The sequence below is a fragment of the Leucopleurus acutus genome (assembly GCF_964270905.1).
Source record: "Leucopleurus acutus genome assembly, chromosome: 13".
Lineage (NCBI taxonomy): Eukaryota > Metazoa > Chordata > Mammalia > Artiodactyla > Delphinidae > Leucopleurus > Leucopleurus acutus.
This window is the reverse complement of record NC_139155.1, coordinates 18,732,632-18,753,219: the sequence shown is the minus strand read 5'-3', so window position 1 is coordinate 18,753,219 and position 20,588 is coordinate 18,732,632.

Below are 20,588 nucleotides of genomic sequence, written 5' to 3'. Positions count from 1 at the left end.
CAAGTTCACCCATCAATGTAGCCATAATCACTAACCATGAGAAGTGTACATCAAGCCAATCAAGTGCCCTTAAAACAATGGTAAACACTTAATGTATTTCCTTCAGTGAATTACAAGAAGTCACATATCTTATTACGTTCCCTAGAGAATTATTACGTTTTATGTTCTTTACCTTCTTATAAAAAGAATGGTTCACTACTTTTCTAGCTTTCATTTACATGCCTTTGATAAATTACTGTAACCAGATTAGGGAGATAAAATAACCAGTCTATTAATTACAATGATTATTATTTAATGGAAAATGGGATTCTAGGCAAAGTGTGTAGTTTGAAGAAAGCTTAGCAATGCATTATATACATGTGGTATTTTATCTTAAAGAGCAAGATAAGTGTCCAGGCTGTTCCACAATCTAGAAAATATGTTCATTAACTCTCTGCAAGATTTATATGTATAATTGACCATAATATTTTAACACTATTTGCTTGATTTGGCGGTACATGATGAACAAGGAAAAACTGTAACTTCAATTAAATTGAGTAAATCCCTCATTGAACACATTAAAGGCCAGGAAACCTCAGCAATGTGGGAAGCAGAGTGTTGAACAATGGTTAAAAATATTTTTTTTTTTAGTGAAACGAGGTATTGTTTAATTTGAATTCATTGGCAATTTATTGTTTAAATGATGGGGGTTGGAAGGAGTGCATCCCTCACATCCCTTAGCCTCATAATTAACCTCAAAGAACAGCCAAAATTATGATTTTGGGGATAAATGTTGATACTTCCTAAGAGTAGTTTAGCATCATGGTCAAATTCTGACTCAACCACCAGTAGACCTGAGATCTTGCCTCTTTCTTCAGCTATTAAAAATGAGAATAATAGTTGCATGTGCCTTTGTGGAGTTAAGTGTATTAAAACAGGAGCCTGCAAATGATGGTCAAATCCAGCCAGCTGCCTGATTTTGTATGCGTCAATCTATATTTTTAAACCGTTGAGAAAAAAAATTTTTAAAAAACAAGACTATTTTGTGACATGTGAAAATTTTATGACGCTCAAATTTCAGTGTCCATAAATAAAGTTTTATAGGAACACAGCTACACTTATTCACTTAACATTTTGTCTATGGCTGTGTGAGTGCTACAATGGCAGGACTGAGTAGTTGTGACAGAGGCCCTATGGCTGGCAAAGACTAAAATATTTACTCTCTGGCCTTTTACAGAAAACGTTTGACAACCACTGGACGAAAGGAGTAACACAGGGGTTCTCAAAGTTTGCTACTTATTAAAATCACCTGAGGAACTTTAAAAAAACGTTTTGTCCACGTCACACTCCACACCAATTAAATAAGAATCCCTGGAGGTAGACTCCAGGCAACGATAATTTTTAAATTTCCCAGGCGATTCCAACGTGCAGGCAGATTGGAGAACCAGTGGGTTAATGTGCTATGTCAGGTATATGAATTTAACACATTGTAAGACCTTGATCACTGTTAGCTGAACTGATAAAATAAATCCTTCTTTTTTATTCTTCAATGCATTTCAGTAAAAAGTTATTAAACAAGCATTGGGTGCAAATATCGTATTTCCCTTCCCTCTCTCTTCACTGCCTCTGTTCTCACCTGTGCGCAAGAATTAAGACTGGAAGAAAAATAAAGTTTTCTTCCATGTCTTGAACTTCTACACTTTCCCATATTCAGTATTTTATATTTTTATTTATTTATTCCACAAATTTTTGCTGTATAATATCAGTTCTGTACAATACTTATGGCGGGGCTCCAAAGATGTGCTCTCAAATTTCTAAAGAGTGCCCCAGTGTTCTGAAACATAGCCCCTTATGTTTGGGCAGAAACCCTTTGAATCTCCTGGGGTTCTTGTAAACAGTCTTGTAAATATAACCTGACTGGCTCAGTAGTAACTTTCAGGACTAGTAAGTGCATGGCACCTTCAATAGGCAATAATGAAAAAGAACACCAGAATGCACGTGTAATCGAGAAACCAAGTAATTGATTTGGTGGATACATATATTCCACATTGAAATATATCGGAGAATGGTAGAGGAAAAAAAACTCAAGGGACAATGATTTCAAGACAGCTGTGATCTTGTTAGCAAGACCGTATCAATGTGCATTAAACAAGCAGATGATTCCGGTTCCACAGTGAATAGTTCTCTCCTTTGCCACAACCAACGAACACCCACAAAATCTCCCCAACAGGAAGATGAATCTGTACAGGGATGGGGATAAGACTAGGACAGAGAGATTAAGTTTATGGGTTTTGAATTCATATCCCCAGAATTCTAATTTCAGCTCCATTGTTCACTAGCTACATGACCATGGACAAAATACTTACTTCTCAGTGCCTTGATTTCCTCAGCTGTAAAATGGGGATAAGAATTTCTATCTGAATTTTCCTGAAATAATTCATTTTCCTCAGATAATTAACAATAAAAAAAGAACTTCTACCTGATAAAGTTGAAGTAATTATTTCAAAAGTATATATAAAACCTGGGTTGTTTTTTCCCCTCATTCTTTGGCCACAGGGCTGCAAGATGGTCTTTCCAGCCTGGCTCACAGTGATGGACCCCTCCATGCTATGAACCTGGCTCCATGGTCTAAGTGCTTCACTTGTGCACTGTCCTTCATGGCCAAATATGAATTCCTCAAAGGAAAGGATTACAATTATATAGACACTCCCCAAATTATATCACTGTCCTTTTCAAGAAGGCCTTGCAAAGCAAGAAGTTGGTGTACATAGAAAACATATGTACGTAACTAAGGTCTTTAAATTACCCGTGGATCTTCGCAGTGATAAACAGACAACAGTTTCTATTTGCAGCTTCCCACTACATTAGCCCCAAGCCCCAGTATATCTTTGGAAATGTTCAATCCTGGAGTTGGTTTTAACTCTTGAAACTGTGTGCTCTTGTTGACATGTTTTCTCCAAAGTAATCTAGTTTCATTCATATAATGACTTTCTATGCTATGTAATCTTTCTATATGTATTAATATTTCCACATATATTTCTATTGCTTTTCTATCTATTCTAGTAGTCCCACAACCTACTTTTTTTTGACATTTAAATTTCTACATGACCCACCCAAAAGTAGCCCTATTCTGAATGAGATCACTGGGCTCTTTCTTTCCTTCTTCCAACTTAAGACTTTGCTCAAATGGTCATTAGGCTAAGTGACATGAATTTTCAACTGATTCAACAGTCTCACTGTGAGTAAATCCTCCATTTCCATAAATAACTTTTCCTCCTGAATGCTATTTTTGTTGCCCCTGTAGGTTTATAGGTGAAAAACATTTTTCATGCTTTTTAGACATCATAATTCAAAATAATTTTCCCTGATAAGTAAGCGAAATAAGATGCATGGACAATAAGGGCAATACGTATTTTCATATTTGATGTTTTCTTCTTCAAGTATAGATTATTCTTACACTTACAAACTGGTCCTCTAGTCTTGCCATAAATTTGTCAATTTTTAGTACTATATAAAATAAAGCAAAGAGGAAAATAAAACAAATAAAATGAAGTAATGCAAGGTAATGCAATGAGAATTCACATGGTAACAGAAACCACCTGGGACTGAACAGAAGGGCCTTCTCTCTAGAAAGTGTCGGCTGCCACCCCCTCTCAACTCCTAATATTCATCACTGCCATGAGATACTTTACCTTTCCATGTATCACACTATTATTTCTGCATTGCTAAAATTATATTCAGTCCCTTACTGAACAGCTTATAAAGGGTTGACATTATGCAAATCAAGAGTTGTACGTTTTATATAGACAGATAGATAGATAGATAGATCACTAAACTTAACCTCTGCTTTGTACATTTTATTAACGTAGTGTTAATTGATTGATTTATCTATGACGATAGAACTCAGGGACCTTCATGCCTATCCACATAAACCAAATAACAAAGGGTGATGAACGCCCAAGAAATCCAGTCACGTATTATATTAGTTACCTATTGCTGAGTGACAGGTTATCCTAAAACTCAGTAGCTTAAAACAGAAGACATCTATTATCTCACAGTCTCTGTGGGTCAGGAATTCAGATACAGCTTAGCAGGGTGCCTCTGGTTCAGAGTCTCTCAGAAGACTGAAATCAGGGTGTTGGCTGGATGTGTGGTCCCATCCGAAGGCTCGTCTGAGGGAGATTCTGCACCCAAGCTCACTCAGGTTGTTGCTGTCAGAATGTAGTTCCCCATTCTTGTACCACATGGAATTCCTCCATAACATAGCTCACAACGTGGCAGCTGGCTTTCCTCAAAGCAAGCCATCAAGAGAACAAGAAAGGGAGTGCAAGACGGAAGCCACGGTTTCTACATAACTAAATCTCAGAAGTGATATCTCAACATTTTTGCTTTATTCTATTGATTAGATGCCATCACTTGGTCCAGCTGCACTGTGGGGAAGAGGATTCACACAGGGTGTGACTATAAGAGGTGGGGCTGTTGATACTGGTAACTTGAAGGCTACTTACCATACATACCTGTCCTAGACCTGTCTATCACATACGTCCTCGTCTTACTGGCTCAACAGCATAATTCATACAACTTGCCACGTTATTTATGCCTATTCTACAAGGCAGCCATTTGCTTGGGAAAACCTTAACAACTACTATATCTATCAGTCTAGTAATTCAAATTAATATAGCACATTTTGCAAAACAAAAATGGTCTTTCATAAGAGTTAAATCTCTTAAAATAGAGAGTAAATTATGTCAAAAATAAAATCTTTCTCCATGCCCTCCAAAGAAAAAACAACTCACAAATGTTAAAAATAAAAGGTTGGATAAAGATAGATCAGGTAATACAAGGAAAACATAATTCAGAGGTTGCAATATCAACATCATAGAAAGAGAGTTCAAAGTGAAATATTAAATGGGACAAAGTAAAATATTAAAAGGGACAAAAAGGATTATTTTATTTTTATAAAGGCTACAAAGTAAAATGAATGTATAAAAGTCTTGTATGCACCAAATCACACAGTATCCAAATGCATATCAATATATTTTACAAAACAAAGCCAATCTTTTTACCAAAACCTGTCAAAGCACAAGAAAAAAACAATTGTTTAACCAATCACACTTATGCCTATTAGTTATAAACATACTAAATAAAATATTAATAAATGAAATTCAGGCGTATAACACAAAGGTTATTCATTGTGACCAAGTAGGGTTGATGAATATGATGGTTCAACTTGGAAATGGATTAATATGTTACCTTATTAACAGGACAGAGGAGACAATCCATCTTGATAGAAGGTGGAGGTAGGGAATGTGATGAAATTCACCATCAATTCCTAATTTAAAAAAATATTAATAGGTTAGATTTTCCTCAATATTATTTACAGAAGTATCTACTCCTGACAAACTTTTCTAATAAAATCAGGAGTAATATAAATATTTCCATTATCGCCACTTCTACTTAAGATTATCTTGCCTTTCTAGTTAATGAAATTAAACACTAAAACAAAATATTGTAAAGGAGGAAGAAAAATGGCCAGAAATTATGGATGTTATGGTTACTTACCTATGAAAGATATTGGAAAAAAGAGATTTTTCTGAAAAAGGATTAGAACTGACATCTGGGTTAGTATTCAGCTGCTATGCCATAGAAAGTCTGTAACAAACCATTCACAACCAGAATCTGTGCTGACTGGTTGGTTCTCAGGCTGCACCAGTGATTAAGTATTTGTAATTGTGGCTGCTAGTAAGATACATCATTAAGAAGGCTAGCAATGAATCAATAGGTGAATCAGCAATTTTCCTACCTACCAATTATGATCAGTTAAAAAATATAATGGTAAAGTGATCTTATTCACAGTAGCAACCAAAGATATAAAATGTCTAGGAATGAACTGGACAAAAAAATATGCAGGAACTTTTAAATGAAAAGTATTAAACTTTACTGAGTATCATATAAGCAGACTTGAATACAGAGAAGTTGTGTTCCTGTGGTAAGAATACCTAATGCTGTACAGATTCTCTGCAAATTAATCTTTAAATGTAACTCAAACCTTCTGAAAATCCAGTGCAATTTCCTTTTGGAGCTTGATAAACTTCTGGTAGAATAAACATACAAAAATATTTTGAACATGAACAGTGATAAGTTGGGATTTTCCTTAGCAGATATTCCAATGTGTTATAAAGCCACAATACTTAGAATCATTTGACATTGGTGCCAACATAGACACATCAGTGAAATCAAGTAGAAAATCCCAAAGCAGCTCTATGTGTATTTCAGAATTTAGTGTATGATACAGATGGCATTTCAAATCTGTGGGGAAAAGATAAATTATTCAACTAATAGCTAACTAGTTTTTATAATCTTGAAGTTGGGCAGGGCTTTTTAACATGGCACTGCAAGATGAAACCATGTAGGAAAATCAGGACACTTTTAACCTCCAAAAAATTCTACTCACAAAAATTAAAGAACAAAGAATAAACTGGGAAAGACTGTTTAAAAAGAAGAGACAATATTTCCTTGTTCATCAATCTATTCCTAGATCCTGCAAAGGTGCCTCCCACACAGTATGCACTTGAAAAAATTGGCTACATAAAGAGGTCTTGCAAGTCAGTAAGGGAAAAAATGGATACTTTTAACAATTTTAACAATTAGCAAAAGACATGTGTAAAGGAAAACATGTGAAAAGCCAGTAAAAAGTTTTAAAAATTATAAATCTCACCAGCAATAAGATAAAAACAAATTAACAGTTCACCTCTTTTCGCTTATTACTGTATTTCTTACTATTCTGAATTGGCCAATATGTGGAGAAAAGAATATTTGTCCACTGCTGGTGTAAATTCATAAAGCCTCTCTCATAGAAATTTGTGCAATGTAATTCAAAATCTGTACATAAAACTGCAGACTTTCTGACCTGGCAATTCCACTGTTAGGCATTTTCCCTAAAGAAATGATTAAACAAATGTGCACAGATATAGATACAAGGATATTCATTAAGCTTTGTTTATAAAAGTAAACAGCTAGAGACAAGTGCTCAAAAACAGGGACTTGGTTTCATAAATTTGAGTACACTTCTTCAGTGGAATACCTCCCAGCCAGGATAAGCAATGATGCAGTTATGCATTAATTAATGTCAAAAGATGTTCATGACATGCTGCTAGTTCATAAAAGCTGGTTTCAAATCAGCGTTATGTAAAAATCATATCTTTATATGCCTAGCAAATGGAAGATAAATATTAAAATTTTAGGGGTGGGTTTTAGGGTAATTTCATTTTCTTCTTCACGGTCTACTATACGGTCTAATTATTTTCAACAAATGTGCTACTTCTATAATAAAAGTGCTAATTTTTTAAAACAATAGAAAAGTAGCACTTAATATTCTGGAAAGAAATCTTTAAATTTCTTCATTGATGTTTCTATCTCCTGAGCTTACTGTTTACTTTGAATGGCTTCTTTTATAACCTACAGACATTTTCTAGAAGGTAGCATCTGTTTATTATTAAGTGGAAACACCTGAATTATTTTCCACCTTCCACCACTATATTCATGTACCACCTCCACCCCCTTCATTACTCTGTTTTATTTTTTATTTTCTTTGTAACCTTTCTTGTGAAATTATTTTATTGACATATTTGCCTACTTCTTTATTCCTTATGTTTCTCCACCAGAATGTAACCTCCATGAGGGCAGGACTTGAATTGTTCATGGTCAAAGCTATTTCACAGTATGCAGAGCAGTGACTGGCATATGGTAGATGTTCAATAAATACATGTTGAATGCATGAAAGAATGAACAAACGCGTTTGTTTTGGAAGAGTGAGTTTACTTTGTATGATTAGGCAAAGTTTCGCTGCCTCTTGAGAACCTCTTGGAATTAGATCTGCTAATTTCCCCTACCAAACAGTGAAGCCAGTCTACCAGGCAGTAGTGTCTGGTAGACGTCACTCAAGTCTAGAGGCCAGTAGAGCTGGGCTACAGTCCTGATATTACCACAAACAAGCTTCCTACACATGTCAGTTTTGCTGTCCTTTCTACACAAGACTGGCCCTAACAAAAGCTGAAAAAGAGCAGGATATCAAGCTGCTATCCTTGTTCCCCTTCTGGGCTGTTTTGCCTCTTCAGCAGGGTCCATACTCTCTCCCATGTGCCTCATCCTCTCTCAGTTGATGGATGGGAAGGCTGCTTCAGCATCTCTCGGGTGCGCTCTGCCCACCTCCAGGGCACAGAGACTCACATCCTCACACTTATGACCTTGCCTCTCATGGAAACCCACTTTCGGAGCAGTAACCAGAAAACCTCACACAGATTGCCCTGCTCTACCTGCTTACTCATGAAATCAAAACAATTTATTTTTGGTCTGCAAAACAGGAACCCTTGGGCAGAATCATTGGCACCTTGTGACTTACAAAACTCAGATGACGAAAATATGCTAGATAATTACAAGGCACATTTCCCAGTCACCCATGTGTGATCCAAGAATAAAGTTATTTTAAAAATCACAATACTTTCCAACAAAGAATAATTTAATTAATAATAGATGTTATCACTAAATAGCCATCCAAATCTTTAAATGCTTTGTAGAAGGTATAAGAAGTTGGATCCACTCCTAGCTCAGTGGGCTCAAGATCTAAACTATAAATGTGAGATATCATTATCTGAACCTCCAGGACTGCCTTGGCACTGGGAGGAATGGTACTACAATCTTCGATTTAATCCTCCCCTACTTTTTCCCAGATATTTATAACAGCTGTGAAAGGTGCTTCTGGCAGCAAGCTGGCATGTAATTTCTCAGACAGGGAGCAAATATCTGAATCAAATAGAAAAAAAATCTAAATGGATGAATTTGTTCAGATTTCAGAGCTGGAAAAAAAAAATCACAAAAGAGTTGAAGCTCAGGTCCAGAAAGCATTATGTGATGTCAGGAAATAGGTAATTATCTGAATAACCCAAGTTCCAAGCCCCTTTGTCTTCAATTTTTCTAAGTAACACAGGCCCAATCTGATTTCCTCTCATGTGTGGAATCGGTGATCCCTCCATCTGAAGATGCTGCATACAAGATTACCAAGCACGGACTTGACTTTCCTGAATCAGATTTTAAAAGACTTTGGTATTTAAATAGAAAGTCTTCATTTGTAATAGACTAGCTCTTTTCTTTTTGTGGAGGTGGTGGAGGTGGGGGGAATGGAATTATGTACTGTGTGGTTTTTGTAATTTAAAAACATATTGTAAACATGTAATTAAAGGACTTTAAGAAAGATATTGAAAGTACTTATGGGTCACGGGAGTCTACCCAAGCTGGAGGGAAAACAGATGCCTTAAGACTGGAAGACGTAACCGTTCATTTCTATGTGCAAAATCAGATACTCAGGAAACAGCAATTAATGGGACAGCTTAAAAGGGAAGACAATCCTTGACACATGCATTCTGGCCAGCCGGAGAACTAGTAGCAATGATAGCATCTTCCACTCAGGCCAAGTAGCCAGGACACTGCCCACGTCCACCCAGCAGTATTGTGCAGCATCCCACAGTTACCAAGGCATTTTAATAGACCACATCTCATCTGATCTTCCATTTTTCTTTTTAGAGGGACAGGCAGAAGTTCCTTCTCTGGAGCATAGAACCAGCTTCACACTTGACCTATGAATATCTTCAACTAAACCAAATCATTCAGTTACATGGGCCAGAGTAAGTGTTAAGGCTGGAAAGTCTAAGAATTTCAAGATCCTATGGGCATATGAATGCTGTGTATACACACTCCTACAGCCTCCACTGCACCTACAGTACTATTTTACAGAATAAGTAATTAGTTGCTACTCTGCTACTAACTGATACTATTGAGCAGTTCCATGTAATTTTCTAAGCATATCACGTTTTACCATATTTTATGCTCATAATAGCTCTAAAAGACACTCCATAAATACCCATCAAATGAACGGCCCGACTTAAGTCCGTTAAACAGCACTTGGTGATACGACTTTCCCTTCACAACCCATAGCATCATGACTTTCATTTGACTCCTACTGGAAGTATCTGGAGGCTAAACAAAAAAGAAGGGAATATAGTAAGAACTATATATGTGAGCTTTTATTACCTAAAGACGATTTTGTGGCATATCGTGAATATACGGTAGTTGTAAGCAAGAAAGACATTGCCCCTGTCCTATCAAAATGTAATCTAGTGGATAAGACAGATTTTTGAAAAAGCAGGAACACTAAGGTTCCATCATAACTGATAAGGAAGTAGACAGATGTAATTTATGTGAGTTGATGGAACAAGCAATCCCCAAATTTCAATGGCTTATCACAGCAAAAGTTTATTTGTTACTCACAAATACAGCTGCAGATCAGCAGCGCTCCTTCCCAAGGGTAACTCAAGAATTCAAATCCTTTCTTCTGGCTCCATCTACCCTCCAGGACCTCCCCAAAGTATTTTTTTTTTCTAAATTCTCTCCATCCAGCTAGTCAGGGAGAGGAAAGGAACAGCCTGGAAGATGATGCACATGATATTTAACCCCCCCTGGATGTGATACACATCCCTTGAGCTCTCATTTCAATGTGGGAATGAACCATATTGTTCCACCTAGATGCAAGGGGGTGGGAAATGAAGTTTCTGAATTGAGAGCCACCTATCAGCCTAAACTCTATTCAATAGAAGGGAAACACCACTTGTAAGTCAGATCAGGCTCTGTCACAGGGATGTATGAGAATATATAGATAGGGGGAGCCTAGCCGATGCTAGAGATGGGGGAAGCTTTTCTGAGGAAGTGATGTTTTAGGTAATGCTGATAAGCCATGCTGAGTAAGCTGAAGTTTACCCTGAAGCAGTGGAGGCAAATCTTAAGCAGGGGAGCAACATAATCTGTTATAAATTTCAGAAAGATCACTATGACTCCATCATAGAAATTAGACTCATGGAGAACAGAACTCTTGGAAGAGGATGTCATGACTCAGATAAGAAATGATGAAGATCTAAACTAAAGATGTGGTAATTGTGTTGAAGAAGAGAGAAAGTACTCAAGTCAACTGGACCTAATGATAAATTGGATAGAGATAGGGAAAGGAAGCAAGAAATAATGGTGGTTCAGGGTCTGGTTTGTATAACCTGAGGGAATGTAATACAGTTAAAAGAAATGAAGGAAGATGGTGCTTGTGGGAATGAGGATGTTGATTTCCATTTTGGATGGTTTGAATTTGAAGTACTTACTGGGCATCCAGATGCTAATGACCAGTTGAGTAAAAAAAAAAAAGTCTGAAACCTCAGGATTGAAATCTGGGATGGAAATCATCAGCTTCCATCACTCTGACTTGGGAGTCATAAGCTCACATGGAAGTCTTGAGGGAACCATGGAAATGTATGTGACCACCCAGGCTACACTGTTCAGACTTTATCTTACAGTTAAGGAGCCCTTCTCACTGGATTTCCAGGTTTCTCTCACCTGGAAGACCTCACTGCTGTTTGCGATGTCCTAATGGCATCCTGTCTTCCCCAGCTCTCTCCTTCCTCAGCCACCATCTGGGTGATTGCCACCATGCCTTACACAAACTCTATTCTTCCTCCGAATTTTGTTCCTCCTCTTCTCCTTTTTATCGTTTGAAGCATAAGCTCTCCACGGCCTTTACAGATTGTTGATGGGTGCTGTGTGTTTTTCCACTACAGAAGTACTCCCCCACTCCACCCAAGTTTCCACCCTCATGTCAGGGTTGACATTTTTGAACAGCTAGTGCTGCCACTCTGCCCCAGGTTCAAAAAGCACAGTGACTCCTCGACCAAGCAGACATGAAGAGTGCCATTTCCCCAGCTCTGTGTGCTCTCTCTTGCACACCCACATTTGCATTAGTTTTCAGCTTGTTTCCACTCTGCCAGTTTAGCTTGCATGTCTGGCACTAGGGGTGGCTCCCGGGACATTTTGCAGCCCTCTTCTTTCACCCAGAAGGAAGGTGCACCACTCTGACCCCAATTAACTGTTGAATGCCAACTGGCAGGTGGCTGGGGTGAAGGAAGGGTGATGACCCTGCAGGGCACTCCCAGCAGGCAGGGAATTGGAGTACCAGCTTGGGACCCACAGTTGCAGCTTAAAACGGTCAACAGCAGCCAGAATCCTGGATGCTGAACTCTCCTGTTATTCCCTACAACCTTGGCAACTTCTCAGTGTGGTTTGAATACTAATGCAAAGAAAATTTCTCAGAAGTCACGCTCATTCTAGGAATCAGAGAGTTGAAACAGTGTCTCACCCTTTTCTAAATTCTTGTAATGTACAGATTCACGCCCCCAAACCAATCTTAATTTCCTCAAAGATGGAGGAGGGAGCAATTGCTAGACATATACCATAAACAACGTTCTTCATCTGGATACCTCCCAGCTCCTACATTGTTATTTCTAATATATTGGGGTGTGAGGTCCTACTGTTTGTGCAGCTTTCTAAGACTCCTCCTGCAAGGGTAGAATACCCTCTCCAACATCATGGATGTCCAAGGGACTTTCACAGTAGAATGCATGAAGACCACCAGCATCTCAGCTTGACACTACGCTTTACTCATGAATGCACCTCTCTCCAGCTCTAGCTTCCACTTTCAGAAATTCACCTCCTTTCTTGAGAGAGGAAGATTTCTCCCTTCCCTGCCCCCAGGGCTGCTTGACATCCACATAACCCCTCCATAACCTTTCTCTCTCTCAATCACACCACAGCAGCTTCCCTTTATACTCTATTTAACCGGATCTCTCCATGCCCTTTGGGCAACTTTGTGACTAAATGGCAACAGCCCATAAGATGGGTTCCGGATATTTCCTGTTAGTCTCTCCACCATTTCCCACCCTGCCCTATGCCTTGAGAGGCTGAACCTTGAGAACTGCATTATTGGGCTCTCTTGCCTGATAGCAATGGGAATTTGGCCAGTGGCAGTTCCCAGCAGGAGACAGAGGCTAGAAAGAGAGTGAGTTCAGAGTATGTATTTCCCGTCTCATCCCCAAGCATGGAAGTTGGATGCCTCCCTCTACTATAGGTTACAATCCCTGTTGGAGGCCCTCTCCTTATAGCCACCCTCTCTGAGTTCTCCACAGCTGCTCCTCTGCTTCTCCCTTCAGGCCTGGGGGACCAAATGTCTCTGTGCTGTTGCCACAGAATACTGCAATATCCCTCTTTGACTTCCCCAAACCCTTCCCACACCTTTGTAAATATCTTCTTGATTAAACTCTCCACAAATACCAAGTCTGAATATGCCATCTATTTCCTGCCAGAACCCTGACTGATACAGGAGACTTTTACCACACTGTGATGAAAGATTTTTGCTAATTTATGTCAATTTCATTTAACAAATATTGACTGACTGCCTACTGTGTGTCAGGTCCTGTTCTTCTCACTGGGATTATAGCAGTGAACAATACAGAAAAAGTTCCTGCCTTCACAGAGATTATATTATAATGGTGGGGGGGGGCAAGGGACAAAAATTTAAATAATCAAACTATGTGATATAGCAGCAAGTGATAAGTCCTATGAAGAAAATATAAAACAGGCAAAGGGAAGAGGAGGGGCAGGAGTTGGGAGGCATTCAATGCTATTTTATATACAGTGGGCAAAGATGGTCTCAATGAAAAGAGACTTGGATGTGAGTGCAGTGAGGACACAAAGAAGTATGGTACATGGAATGATGCCCTGAAAGAGTTTACACCCAGATTGTTGGTAATGAGCCAAACAACAATATGTTAGATGGGTTATTAATTGGTTGACTAAATATCTAGAAAATTCTGCTTAATTAATTGATAGGTACCTAGAAGGGATTCCAAATGACTGCCATAAGGTTGTGTCTTCATTGAAGCATTCAAAACTCTTGTCAGTGACTAGACTGTATGCCTGTGAAAGTAGCTATCACGTCCACCTTATAAAGCGCCACACTTAATACATAGTTTGGCAGATAGTAGGTGTTCAATAAAAAATTAAGTGAATGAAGATACAGGTTTTGCAGATAACATGAATCCAAGAAAGATAATGATTTTGATGGATGAGAGAATTAGGAACGAGCAAGGTAAAATTATTATATTTTATAAGAATAAATGCAAAGTTTTGGAAGTGGGTCCAAAACACCCACATGGCATCCTAAGAGCATATTGAATAAAGAAATTTAAGCGTTTTCCTTGATTGTGGACTCGAGAGTCAGCAGCAAGCTGCTGAAGTTGCATAGGAATCGATGCAGGCTTAGGCTGTGTTAATGGAGATATAACATCTGAAGAAGATGCTGGTCCTGCTCAGGGGTATACCAGTCAGACCACAGGTGGGAAATCACATTCATCTCTGGGTACTACGTTTAAATAGCAAAACACAAACTAGACTGTATTTACAAGATACAGGCCAAAATGGCAAAGTGATCAAAAGTATTCCATAAACACTAGGTAAATAACTTGTAGATACAAACTTACAGCAGATAGGGTGGTGAATAAAGGCAGCCTTCAATCCTCTAAACGGTTGTCGTGAGGAAGAAGAATTAGACTATTAGGTCTCTCCCAGGAGAGGAAAAACTAAGACTCATGGATGAAATCTATATTCTATCCACAAAAAAATAATTGAGTATCCTACCTTCAGGTAGTCACTATCCTGGTACTGGTGTATTGTGCTGAGCAAAGCAGTCAGTCTCTGCCTTCATGAAACTTATAATCCAGAAGGGATTCTTTTCCCATATAACAATCCCTGGGTCCATCCATGTTGCTGCAAACAGCATTATTTCGTTCTTTTTTCATGGCTGAGTAATATCAAATATACCCCAATAAAAATGTTTTAAATTAATAATAATCTAGAGGGGAAACTGACATGAAGTAAAACATCATGATATATATGTATATGAAAGGCTATGAAGGACAAGCAGACAGTGTGATCAGAGTTCTCAGAGGTTTTAGGGAATGACTTGTTTTGATTTAATTTTTTGTTTTCTATTATTTTGTTTTGCTTAAGAGTTCAAAGAACTGGAAAACAATGTTGCTGAAGCCTAGTGAGTAAATGGGAGAATAGCGGAATTATTGGGAGACCAATTAAGTGCTAGAACTTAAGAGATATTCATTAATGGCTTAAACCAGGGTGATGGCAATGCATATAGAGAAAAATCATTCTATTTCAGATATACTTTGGAGTAGAAATCTAAATGACCTCAGCATATATTGGACAGGTAAGTCACACATTCATTAATTCACATTTCTTGATATTTTGTTATTATGTGGAGAAGATACTATTTGTTATTATGTGAAATGTTTTACAGACAGTATCTGTAAAGAAAACGCTCATTGAGTCAATGAAACAAATATGAAGGGAAAGGATTTGGACCTAGGACTCCAGTGGTCTTTTTTTGTTTGTTTGTTTTTAATGTATATATCAGTTTTTACTAAGTGTTTTTTTTTTATACAGCAGGTTCTTATTAGTCATCAATTTTTTACAAATCAGTGTATACATGTCAATCCCAATCGCCCAATTCAGCACACCACCATCCCCACCCCTGTGGGGTTTTCCCCCCTTGGTGTCCATATATTTGCTCTCTACATCTGTGTCTCAAATTCTGCCCTGCAAACCAGTTCATCTGTACCATTTTTCTAGGTTCCACATACATGCGTTAATACACGATATTTGTTTTTCTCTTTCTGACTTACTTCACTCTGTATTACAGTCTCTAGATCCATCCATGTCTCAACAAATGACTCAATGTCATTCCTTTTTATGGCTGAGTAATATTCCATTGTATATATGTACCACAACTTCTTTATCCATTTGTCTGTCGATGGGCATTTAGGTTGCTTCCATGACTTGGCTATAGTAAATACTGCTGCAATGAACATTGGGGTGCATGTGTCTTTTTGAATTATGGTTTTCTCTGGGTATATGCCCACTAGTGGGATTGCTGGATCATATGGAAATTCTATTTTAGTTTTTTAAGGAGCCTCCATACTGTTCTCCATAGTGGCTGTATCAATTTACATTCCCACCAACAGTGCAGGAAGGTTCCCTTTTCTCCACACCCTCTCCAGCATTTGTTGTTTGTAGATTTTCTGATGATGCCCATTCTAACTGATGTGAGGTGATAGCTCCTTGTAGTTTTGATTTGCATTTCTCTAATGATTAGTGATGTTGAGCAGCTTTTCATGTGCTTCTTGGCCATCTGTATGTCTTCTTTGGAGAAATGTCTATTTAGGTCTTTTGCCCATTTTTGGACTGGGTTGTTTGTTTCTTTAATATTGAGCAGCATGAGCTGTTTATATATTTTGGAGATTAATCCTTTGTCCATTGATTCATTTGCAAATATTTTCTCCCATTCTGAGGGTTGTCTTTTGGTCTTGTTTATGGTTTCCTTTGCTGTGCAAAAGCTTTGAAGTTTCATTAGGTCCCATTTGTTTAGTTTTGTTTTTATTTCCAGTACTCTAGGAGGTGGATCAAAAAAGATCTTGCTGTGATTTATGTCAAAGAGTGTTCTTCCTATGTTTTCCTCTAAGAGTTTTATACTGTCTGGTCTTACATTTAGGTCTCGAATCTATTTTGAGTTTATTTTTGTGTATGGTGTTAGGGAGTGTTCTAATTTCATTCTTTTACATGTAGCTGTCCAGTTTTCCCATCACCACTTATTGAAGAGGCTGTCTTTTCTCCATTGTATATCTTTGCCTCCTTTGTCATAGATTAGTTGACCATAGGTGCTTGGGTTTATCTCTGGGATTTCTATCCTGTTCCATTGACCTATGTTTCTGTTTTTGTGCCAGTACCATATTGTCTTGTTTACTGTAGCTTTGTAGTATAGTCTGAAGTCAGGGAATCTGATTCCTCCAGCTCGGTTTTTTTCCCTCAAGACTGCTTTGGCTATTCGGGGTCTTTTGTGTCTCCATACAAACTTTAAGATTATTTGTTCTAGTTCCATAAAAAATGCCATTGGTACTTTGATAGGGATTGCACTGACTCTGTAGATTGCTTTGGATAGTATAGTCATTTTCACAGTATTGATTCTTCCAATCCAAGAACATGGTATATCTCTCCATCTGTTGGTATCATCTTTAATTTCTTTCATCAGTGTCTTACAGTTTTCTGCATACAGATCTTTTGTCTCCTTAGGTAGGTTTATTCCTAGGTATTTTATTCTTTTTGTTGCAATGGTAAATGGGAGTGTTTCCTTAATTTCTCTTTCAGATTTTTCATCATTAGTGTATAGGAATGCAAGAGATTTCTGTGCATTAATTTTGTATCCTGCAATTTTACCAAATTCATTGATTAGCTCTAGTAGTTTTCTGGTGGCATTTTTAGGATTCTCTATGTATAGTATCATGTCATCTGCAAACAATGACAGTTTTACTTCTTCTTTTCCAATTTGTATTCCTTTTATTTCTTTCTCTTCTCTGATTGCTGTGGCTAGGACTTCCAAGACTATGCTGAATAATAGTGGTGAGAGTGGACATTCTTGTCTTGTTCCTGATCTTAGAGGTAATGCTTTCAGTTTTTCACCATTGAGAATGATGTTTGCTGTGGGTTTGTCATATATGGCCTTTATTATGTTGAGGTAGGTTCCGTCTATGCCCACTTTCTGGAGAGTTTTTATCATAAATGGGTGTTGAGTTTTGCCAAAAGCTTTTTCTGCATCTATTGAGATGATCATATGGTTTTTATTCTTCAATTTGTTAATATAGTGTATCACATTGATTGATTTGCATATATTGAAGAATCCTTGCATCCCTGGGATAAATCCCAGTTGATCATAGTGTATGATCTTTTTAATGTGTTGTTGGATTCTGTTTGCTAGTATTTTGTTGAGGATTTTTGCATCTATATTCATCAGTGATATTGGTCTGTAATTTTCATTTTTTGTAGTATCTTTGTCTGGTTTTGGTATCAGGGTAATGGTGGCCTCATAGAATGAGTTTGGGAGTGTTCCTTCCTCTGCAATTTTTTGGAAGAGTTTGAGAAGGATGGGTGTTAGCTCTTCTCTAAATGTTTGATAGAATTCAGCTGTGAAGCCATCTGGTCCTGGACTTTTGTTTGTTGGAAGATTTTTTATTTTTATTTTTGCAGTACATACACCTCTCACTGTTGTGGCCTCTCCTGTTGTGGAGCACAGTATCCGGATGCGTAGGCTCAGTGGCCATGGCTCACGGGCCTAGCTGCTCCACGGCATGTGGGATCTTCCCGGACTGGGGCACGAACCCGTGTCCCCTGCATCAGCAGTTGGACTCTCAACCACTGCACCACCAGGGAAGCCCCTGATTTCAATTTTCTTAAATTTACTGAGGCTTGATTTGTGACCCAAGATGTGATCTGTCCTGGAGAATATTCCGTGTGCACTTGAGAAGAAAGTGTAATCTGCTGTTTGGGGATGGAATGTCCTATAAATATCAATTAAATCTATTTGGTCTATTGTGTCATTTAAAGCTTGTGTTTCCTTATTAATTTTCTGTTGGATGATCTGTCCATTGGTGTAAGTGAGGTGTTCAAGTCCCCCACTATTATTGTGTTACTGTCAATTTCCTCTTTTATAGCTGTTAGCAGTTGCCTTATGTATTGAGGTGCTCCTATGTTGGGTGCATATATATTTATAATTGTTATATCTTCTTCTTGGACTGATCCTTTGATCATTATGTAGTGTCCTTCCTTGTCTCTTGTCACATTCTTTACTTTAAAGTCGATTTTATCTGATATGAGTATAGCTACTCCAGCTTTCTTTTGATTTCCACTTGCATGGAATATCTTTTTCCATCCCCTCACTTTCAGTCTGTATGTGTCCCTAGGTCTGATGTGGGTCTCTTGTAGACAGCATATATATGGGTCTTGTTTTGTATCCATTTAGCAAGCCTGTGTCTTTTGGTTGGAGCATTTAATCCATTCATGTTTAAGGTAATTATCGATATGTATGTTCCTGTGACCATTTTCTTAATTGTTTTGGGTTTGTTTTTGTAGGTCCTTTTCTTCTCTTGTGTTTCCCACTTAGAGAAGTTCCTTTAGCATTCGTTGTAGAGCTGGTTTGGTGGTGCTGAATTCGCTTAGCTTTTGCTTGTCTGTAAAGCCTTTGATTTCTCCATCAAATCTGAATGAAATCCTTGCCAGGGAGAGTAATCTTAGTTGTAGGTTCTTCCCTTTCATCACTTTAAGTATATCATGCCACTTCCTTCTGGCTTGTAGAGTTTCTGCTGAGAAATCAACTGTTAACTTTATGGGAGTTCCCTTGTATGTTATTTGTTGTTTTTCCCTTGCTGCTTTCAATAATTTTTATTTGCCTTTAATTTTTGCCAATTTGATTACTATGTGTCTTGGTGTGTTTCTCCTTGGGTTTATCCTGTATGGGACTCACTGGGCTTCCTGCACTTGGGTGGCTATTTCCTTTCCCATGTTAGGGAAATTTCTGACTATAATCTCTTCAAATATTTTCTCGGGCCCTTTCTCTCTCTCTTCTCCTTCTGGGACCCCTATAATGTGAATGTCGTTGCATTTAATGTTGTCCCAGAGGTCTCTTAGGCTGTCTTCATTTCTTTTCATTCTTCTTTCTTTATTCTGTTCTGCAGCAGTGAATTCCACCATTCTGTCTTCCAGGGCACTTATCCATTCTTCTGCCTCAGTTATTCTGCTATTGATTCCTTCTAGTGTAGTTTTCATTTCAGTTATTGTATTGTTCACCTCTGTTTGTTTGTTCTTTAATTCTTCTAGGCCTTTGTTAAACATTTATTGCATCTTCTCGATCTTTGCCTCCATTCTTTTTCCGAGGTCCTGGATCATCTTCACTATCAATATTCTGAATTCTTTTTCTGGAAGGTTGCCTATCTCCACTTCATTTAGTTGTTTTTCTGGGGTTTTATCTTGTTCATTCATCTGGTACATAGCCCTCTGCCTTTTCATCTTGTCTATCTTTCTGTGAATGTGGTTTTTGTTCCACAGGCTGCAGGATTGTAGTTCTTCTTGCTTCTGCTGTCTGCCCTCTGGTGGATGAGGCTATCTAAGAGGCTTGTGTAAGTTTCCTGATGGGACTGGTGTTGGGTACAGCCGACTGTTGCCCTGGTGGGCAGAGCTCAGTAAAACTCTAATCCCCTTGACTGTTGATGGGTGGGGCTGGGTTCCCTCCCTGTTGGTTGTTTGGCCTGAGGCAACCCAACACTGGAGCCTACCTGGGCTCTTTGGTGGGGCTAATGACAGACTCTGGGAGGGCTCACTCCAAGGATTACTTCCCAGAACTTCTGCTGCCAGTGTACTTGTCCCCACGGTGAGCCACAGCCACCCCCTACCTCTGCAGGAGACCCTCCAACACTAGCAGGTAGGTCTGGTTCAGTCTCCCCTGGGGTCACTGCTCCTTCCCCTGGGTCCCGATATGCACACTACTTTTTGTGTGCCCTCCAAGAGTGGAGTCTCTGTTTCCCCCAGTCCTGTCGAAGTCCTGCAATCAATTCCCACTAGGCTTCAAAGTCTGATTCTCTCAGAATTCCTTCTCCCATTGCTGGACCCCCAGGTTGGGAAGCCTGACATGGGGCTCAGAGCCTTCACTCCAGTGGGTGGACTTCTGTGGTATAAGTGTTCTCCAGTCTGTGAGTCACCCACCCAGCAGTTAAGGGATTTGATTTTACTGTGATTGCACCCCTCCTACCATCTCACTGTGGCTTCTCCTTTGTCTTTGGATGTGGGAT